Source organism: Acanthisitta chloris, unplaced genomic scaffold (genome assembly GCF_000695815.1).
Source record: "Acanthisitta chloris isolate BGI_N310 unplaced genomic scaffold, ASM69581v1 scaffold620, whole genome shotgun sequence".
NCBI lineage: Eukaryota > Metazoa > Chordata > Aves > Passeriformes > Acanthisittidae > Acanthisitta > Acanthisitta chloris.
In genome coordinates, this window is record NW_008649744.1 from 20,821 (window position 1) to 29,753 (window position 8,933).

An 8,933-nucleotide genomic window follows, 5' to 3' on the forward strand; every position below is an offset into this window, starting at 1 on the left:
CAATTTAGCAAGGTAATTATGCTTATGACTAACCTAAACCACACGATTAATATCCCTGAAGTCCAGGCTTTTCATGTTCCTGAACACTGCTCTGAGTCCCAGCTGTGGGAGGAGGTGCCCACTATGTGCTGCTGCTGCCATCATGTCCATTCAAGCCAGGAACCAGCAGCACATGCTGGTACTGACAACCATTTTCTCCATTCATCTGTAAACTGCATAGACCCTCAACTCTCTTAAAGATGTGATACATGACTTGTGGCTTTTTGTTTGTATACAGAGTTCCATAAGCAGCTCATAGAGTAAGAAAATATGTCCTCACTCACCTTGCCTAGAAAATTCCTCTGTTATTTTCCAGAGGGCTTTGAGAGAATGATTATGCTTTGCAGTTCAAAACCAATTCTCTTCAGATCACCTTCATGTATATGACAACTTTAGCACGTGACTGCAGTGCTTGGAATAATAAAAAACCCAAACATGCCATTTTATTGTGACTATGCTTTTGGTCTCACAGCTGTTGCTAAAAATGGATCACAGAATCAGAGAATATCCTGAGCTGGAAGAAACCTGCAAGGATCATCAAAGTCCAACTCCTGGCCCTGCACAAGACAGCCCCAAGAATCTCACCATGTGCCTGAGAGTATTGCCCAAATGCTCCTCAAGCTCTGGCACACTTGGGGCTGTGATCATGGCCCTGGGAACCTGCTCCAGTGCCCAAACACTCTCTGTGTGAACCTTTTCCTAATATCCAGCCTAAACCTCCCCTGACACAGTTTCATGCCATTCCCACAGATCCTAGATTGTAAGGATTTCCAGCTAAATAAAAATGCAGCCCTGGAAGCAATTTTTATGGCCAGGTCATCACAGAATTGGTTTTTTTTCTTTCCTTTTCTCTTTCATCCAACTGCCCTGATGGAAATTTAGAACCTCTCCAACAGGTAACTGAATTCCCTTCCAAAAGCCATCTGTGCATTCATGACACTGGATTAGCAACACAAAGTGTTGGCTTGTTTAGAGACAGCAACATCTGGCTTGACGGTATGTGCCAAAATACAAACTCTTTCTTTGATTATACAATTAAATCGATAGTTAAATAGATGATGGAAATGAGCTGCACAGTTCCTTTGTATTATATTCTCAAAGCCCTGCAGAGCAGTGGTCACTGTGGCTACCACTGTAGTCAGGAGAGAGAACAGCTTTACCAGAAGTCAAGGCACTTAAAACCTACCTTTTACTCATTCAGTATTAAAATAGGCTTATTTTACTGTGTCCTCAAAAATCTGAGCTCCTAATATGTCATTGTTTTAGCACTGACAAAATGATGTCTCCATACCACTGCCACGGAAACAATTGCTGGGCTTTGACAGATGGATGGAGGTAGGAGCCAGTCTGGTGTTATGTGGAAAATACGTCAGTTGAATGTTCCTGCTAAATTGGGCCCTGGTGAAAGAATTGACAACGTTTCCTTTCACTGCAGCATTACCTGCTGGAGTGAGCATCCGCGGCGATGAGGGACTCGCTCACACATCACAAACCCTTTGCTTCCAGCAGCCTGTCCACACGCTCACCTTGAACCATCAGCTCATGATCATGAGGGCTGGAGACTTTTGCAATGAAATTCTGGTCTTAGTGGCATGCAGTAAGGAGAAGATGATGTGAATTTTGTGGCCAGGGAAATATCAGATGCCCTTGGCCCTACAGGAAAAGGGACTGAGTGGCACTGCTAATTGGTAGAGGTGAGGAGAGCTGCTTCCCTTCATTTTGCAACAATAAAACCTCATTAGGTTAGATTAGCCATGGCTTTAATTGAATTGTTTGCTACTGTTAGCACACCACTGGGAGCAGGGCTATCCAACACTATCAGTCCAACATTGAGTTAGGTCCATAGCTTGTTTCATCTCAGCTACTGCCTGTAAAATCAAATTCTGTCCTTCATTATGCTGGTGTAAACCCACAGCAACCCAGTACAGCCAGCCCAGCTGTCTGGGCACACACTGTTATCTGTAGATAACAGCTGACCTGGGAAGTAAAAATTGAAGGGCAAACTCTCCCCAGCATTTAATGAGCTCTGTACCAGCAGTTTGACTAAGGACATGAAGCCATAATTACATTTACTAAAACCAAGCAAAACCAAGAAAACAAGTTTGAGGAACAGACATCTCTTGTTCAGTGAAGAAAAACAATTTCAGCATGTCTCAGATATTTGGAGACAATGTTGTCCATTTAAAACACCCTATGAGACACTGCAATGATCTCTGTGTAGTAGTAACACACATATGTCTGTCCAGCATGATGCCTTGTCCATGATGCCTTATTATTTGCTCATTCTGGAAGTTTTATGTTTGAAGGGCATCAGAAGGTTACAACAATTTATTTTTTTGTCCTAGAGGAAAAAAAGATTTTCAGATTATAATGACTCAGGGATGATGTACAACATTTCTCTTGTGCTATGATTAACTGTTGTCAAGAGCAGAAAGCAGAAAAAGCAGATATTTTTGTTGTAGTTTACTAGTGACATCCATCAGCAATTTCTGCCAATTATCCCTTCAGTGTCTGTACACAGCCCTCACTTCAGCTCAGCAGACAGCAACTTCACTTACAATCAGGAATCTCAACAACTTCCATGGGCCCTCCCATCCTTGCAATGAAGCGAACAAAGGGGAGCAAAGGAAGTAAATAACTTAAATTTCACATCCTGTAACTCACTTAGTGCCTGATGAAGGAATGTGCCCCTCTACACTCTTGCACCTAATTACCCTTCCAGAGGAGCAGTTCCAGCCTAATTGTCAGGGGAGGGAATCCAAGTTGGACTGCTGTGCTGCAGACTGGAACAGACACTGGGATGGCAGAGCTGCAGTCCCTCCCTGTTACACCACCCAATGCCTGGGGAAAGACCACTCTCACATCCCACATGGGGAAAAGGAAAGCTCTGACCACAGGCATTGCTAATGGCCTGAGAAATGGTCTCACAGTAGAGACAAATGATAGAGATACCTGTCAGGGGTGGTCAGGGTGTATCTGACTCTGCCTTAGAGGAGGGATGACACAGATAACTTCCTGAAGTCATCATCCAGCCCTGCATCAACCTGGCTTTGTGATGGCAACAGTGTTGGGACCAAGTCCCAAGGTGCTAACTTGTGATTTAAGGTCTGGACTGCAGAAAAAACAAGGACCTTGATTCCACTTATAACTATGACCCAGAAAAGAGTCACAAGAAGTGAAATCAATACATAAAGAGAATGAAAATCTGGCAATAACTGGATAGACTGAGGATGAGCCATTAAACAAAAAAGATGTGCCCAACTCTACCAACTGCAAAACCATAAATCAGTTTTGAGCAAAAGAAAAACAAAGAACTAATAAGAAGGAGCCGAGTCCATCTGCATCTAACACTGTGAGATCTGGCAACTTAGGGAATTCAGAATTAAACTGAAACTGGAACTGGGGAGGACCACATGTGTATGGTTCATGTCAGTTGTGCAAACAACCTAAGATTCCACTTGGTCCTGGTACCCACAGCATGTATTTGGTCCCAGCTCCTTTCGTTGCCACACAGAAGATGGGTTTGGACTTCACTGCCAATGTGGAAGTTACACCATGCTACTGTCTCAGTGCCTTGTACGATCTGCTAGATGAAACCTGCAGTTAGAGTACCAGTGACATCTGTTCATATAATCTTCAAAGGTCCATGAAAGGCTCTAGCAAGACAAGGTGTAGCATTTGTACACACTGACTGTGCTTGGGATGGAAAGATGGTGAGATTCATGCACAAGATAAATGCAAGTGAATCGTGTTATTGTTAGAAGTAGTAGTAACAAAATCACAGACTCATAGAATCACAGAATAGTTTGGATTGGAAGGGACTTTAAAGATCATCTAGTTCCAACCCCTCTGCCATGGGCAGAGACACCTTCCACTAGCCCAGGGTTGCTCAAATCCCCATCCAAGCTGGTCTGGAACACTGCCAGGGATGGAGCAGCCACAGCTTCTCTGGGCAACCTGTGCCAGTGCCTCACTACCCTATGAGTCAAGAATTTTATACTAATATCTAAACTAAATCTCTCCTCTTTCAGTTTAAAATTTTTCCCACTTGTCCTATCACTATCTGCCTGCATAAAAAGCCACTCTTCCTCTTTTTTATAGGTTCCCTTTAGGTAATGGAAGACAGCAATTAGGTCTCCCTGAAGCCTTCTCTTCTCCAGGCTGAACACCCCCAGCTCTCTCAGCCTGTCACAATACTGAAACTTAATGACATAACACTGAGATTTAACATACATATGTCAAAGAGTCAAGGAGCTTCTATTTATGCTCAATACAGCCAGGTCATATTGGTGTGTGTATATATATATGGAGATGATTATTAACCTTTTGCAGATAAGTGGCAAATAGTTGCATAATAAGTTGTACAAAGACACCTACTCATGCAATGTCTGATTCTCATCTCCCCAAATCCCCACAGCTGGCTGCTGGTCTCTGAGATGGGGGTTCCCATAATAATTGTTGTAAGTTGGATGCTCCTGCATACAAACCTGATTAATGCAAGTCTGTAAATGCATCTTTCTGCACATCAGCTACATGTTCTTCTACTAAAGAACCTGCTCTGAGACAGATGCTTTTGTGCCATCCAGTGAATGTGAAGTGCATGGTCTGTCTCCAGTGCTGTGTCCTAAAACCTCTGACTGGGGACTGCAGTGCAAAATGAACTCAGGCTGCAACATCCCTTATGCTCAACAGCTGCAACTATTAAAAACCAACAATAACAATAAAAAAGACCTTTGCAGGAAGAATAAGAAGGCTGTAAGCAACCCTTAGACTGCCTTTTTGGGAGTACTCATGTATGAGTGTAATGGTCACTGTGGAGGACTTCTCAAACTCTTTCTGAAGTAAATGGCTCCTCTTTGTATTGCTCTGAATCAAGACCTTTCCTCAAAACATATAAAAACAATTAATAAAAATCCCCAAATCCCTTTTCAAATCTTTGTTCCATCTACATTTCATTGGAAGTATAGTTACAAGCATGGAAATATTTTCTCTCATTTCAGCATAACTCAAATGAGTGAAATGTATCACTACCTCTGTTTAAGCACTGACCAGGAATTTCACTGACTTGACACCAAAAATAACACAGCAGCAGTGTGGGAGTGTCAGAACAGATCCTGGGAAAGCAGTTTATTTGAGAACATCTGTGGTGGAACAGGCAGCTGGAGTATGCATTTTGAAACACAGTGGCCACACATTTTAAAGTTTCTGGGTGTGACATAACACATTTAGAGTTTGAAGGAATGTAGAAGAAAGTGCTGCACATGAAAAATTATTTTTATATGTTGAAATCAAAACTTCTATAACTCAATCGCACAGAATTATTTATATTGATCCACAAAAAAATAAATCAGAATCCATTTGGAGTGGACTGTTTTGAACTGAATTCTGCTGTCAGAAAACATTCCTGGCATCTCAATTTGACTTGAAAAACAAATGCTGTGTTGAAATCTCATAATTAGTCCATGACAACTCTGCAGTTAGAACACACTGACCTCCAATGAGGATATGGACACCTCCTCCCTCTGCACAGAACGTTCCCTAAGCTTATTGCTCCTTCCTTACCCACCTGGACACTGTATCCAGAATGAAGCCTGGGAAGGGCAGGACCAGGCACACAAACACTCTCCCTCCACTACCTGTGCAACTCACAAAGAAACCATGTGAAAGGCTGCCAGACCCTTCCACGCCAGGAATGTTTCAGAGAGCAACTTTTGGCTAAGTGCTGCTGGGGAAAGCCAGGCCAAGCTGCCCCAGTGCTGCAGAGGAAGAGGAGGGCAGCATAGAGGCATCCAGAAGTGTGTCTATATCCCAGTGTTCAGCCAAATGAAGCCCATACCAATGAAAAACTACAGATCACAGAGAGGGATCCAATCCCCAACACAGTTCCTGGGAAGAGCAACTGAATTTTGTGAGCTTTGACATTACCTCCAGGGAGGATGACCAGGGTACTTCCACACCAGACCACTCTGTGGGGAGGAGGGACCTGGACTGCCAGATGTTCAGGTGAAGCCAACATATACATGCCTGAGGGAACAACCCTCAGGACTGATGACCCTTTGTCCCCTTACTGCAGCTCGGAGCCAGGATTTTATTTTCAGCTTTTGGTTTACATAAACAGTCTCTCTGAGACCATCTCAGTAACAACTTCTGAGTGAGTCCCTTGGACACACATTTATAGGGATAGCCCTCACTGCAACAGACCTATGGAGCTTTGTTTTCCTCAAATATACTTGGCTCGACACCAATTCAAGCCAATCACAGGATTCACTGGCCTGGGATGAGACCAGCTTCCCACCACTTCGGCACTGACTGAGCAAGACAAACATGAATCATTTGATTCAAAGCTGTTCCCCATCCCATTGAAGAAAACCTCTGTTACAAAGCTTGTAATAAATCGTGCCAAATGCACCTCCAATAGCTTCACAATTCATACAGAATCACAGAATCAATCAGGGTGGAAAAGACCTGTGAGATCATCAAGTCCAACCTATGATCTAACACCACAATGTCAACTAGACCATGACACCAAGTGCCATATCCAGTATCTTCTTACACATTACTCCAAAACAAAAGGTTAACAACCCATTAAAAATTCTTTTGAAAATGAATCTTGTCACTGCTAGAATTTAGTGACATTTCCAAAAAGAAACATTCCCAGTTAGACACTAAGTTTTACTTTCACTGCCGTAAATCAAGAGCAGCTTCAATGAAAGCCATGAGTCTGCTTTAACATAAAGTTGTGAAAGGAATTTAGACTCAGTACAGTCCAAAAATCACTCACATGCATTTCATTAATAAATAATTATGATATAGCTTATACTTGCAAGAAACACTGCAATAAATCCAGGTGGGTTCATGGGTCTCCTAAGACCCGAGTGTGAAAGCAGTCGGCACACTGACAGACAACTCAGCAACACGTTGCTTGTATTTATTTCCTACACAAACTATTGCCTCTCCCAATTGCTGGATGACTCCAGGGAATGATTCATTCCAGCTCCCTCAGATTCCAATCTTAGGAGGTGAATCACCTCTCAGAGGTGTCCAGCTCTCCTGCTGAGTCCATGAAGCTCCGACAACTTTCTCCATACTTACCAAGGCTTATATTTAGATGCATCTGGATGAGTCCAAACCTGACTGTCTTGGACTCAGAGCATAGCATGGCAGCACATGCATTGAGCACATGCTTCAAATTCCTTGCTTGATTTAGAGCCTAATTAAGCACATTTGAGGAAGGGTCGGTTAAAAGAACATTTTCCAGGTAAGCAGTTGGGGCAAATATAAGTATTTATCCTTGTATTGCTGCATTATGTAACTCCCAAAAGATATTTCCATCTGTTTTCTCCACTGCCCTTGAGGTAATAGCTCTGACTGGTCTCACCCTTACCTTTCCATGATGGCACATTTAGGGTAAGTCCCCTCCATGCAGTGTCCATACCACACACCTGGGTCAGGCACCCGTGTACATACAGTCCCCTCACTGTAGCTGATGCTGGGCTGTGAGGGCTGGCCAGGCTGAGATGAAGACACACTCTCTAAAGTATTTGGTGGCTCTGGTGTCAGCTCGGACACACCTCACATCCTCCAGAGCCACTCACCCACGCACCAACCCTTCTTGGCAGCTGTCTCTGTTCCATTTCTTTCCATGTGAGCAACAATTTCTGACCACTTATCTGCGAGCATCTGGGTGTCTCTTCACTACTGAAGGACTCTTTTTGCCTGGATTTCACTCCATTATCCAGGAATCAGCACTTTCTGTGACTCTACCAGAAGGTATCTAGGAAGCCACAAGCCTCAACTGTGTGCACACTGCCAACACAGAGCACACTGGTCCCCTGCTCTCCTCCCAGCACACAGGCTCAGAGCCCAGGTTGCTCTGGGGTCTCTTCCATGTGCCCTTCTCATGGCTGGGAAGGAAAGCAGGGGGGCAGTGCTCTTGCTGCCCTATTCCATTAGGATTCTCTTGGAATCCTTGCTAAAATCTTTGCTGATCTGTAAAACTGGCTGCACACATATTTAATGTATGGGTCCAGTATTAATTCAGCTTGGCCAACTTCATCCTTAGCAAGAACTTTTCCATTTTCAGCCTGTTGGATATGACAAGTGCTGTCATGTAGTCACTTCCAGTCTACTGCCCTTTCTGCCTATGATGACTGGATTTTCCTTCCCTGAGGAACCAGGCAGTGCAGTTTTTGACACTGCTGCTGCAGCCCAGCATGGGGAGCAGGTAAGGCTGGACTGAGCCGAGGTGCCCTAGAGCAGCTGGACTGGTTAAACTGGAGGCAACCACAGCCTGTGAGTTGTCTGAGACCCTGAGGGGCAGGGACAGTCTTTAATCCTTTGCATTCATGCCATGAGCCCAGTCTGTGCTGGGAACTCTCAGGAAATAATGAGCAGAAAATCACCCCATTTTACCAGCAGAGTGAGCTCACCTGGCACTAACACTACTCCTCTAAAAGCAGGTGAGTGTACGAATTACATTATCACACCTTATTGCTGTGCACCAGCAATAATCAATCAGCTCCTTCAACTCTCTCTAAGGCATTTTTTCCTCAAGAAGGAAACACCAGGTAACTATCAAGCCTGCAGAATTCTCAATATCACACATATACTCCCAAGATAAATGACACCAACTATTGCCTGGTCTGTCAAACCCCAGCCCTGTTTGTAATTTAAGGCAGCCTGAGCCAGGTAGATCCAAGAACTGGAAGTCACGCTCTGCTGACAAGCACTGGACCGTGGCTCTGGCTTTGTTTTGCTTGTGGATGTAGCCTAGAATTTAACTGATAAAAAGGAATCACATTTTCATTGCTGGTCAGCATAACAGCTCAAACCAGAGACAGCACACACCTTGCAGTCTTACAGCTTGAGTGTTCTTAGCAACGTATCTGGAGGGG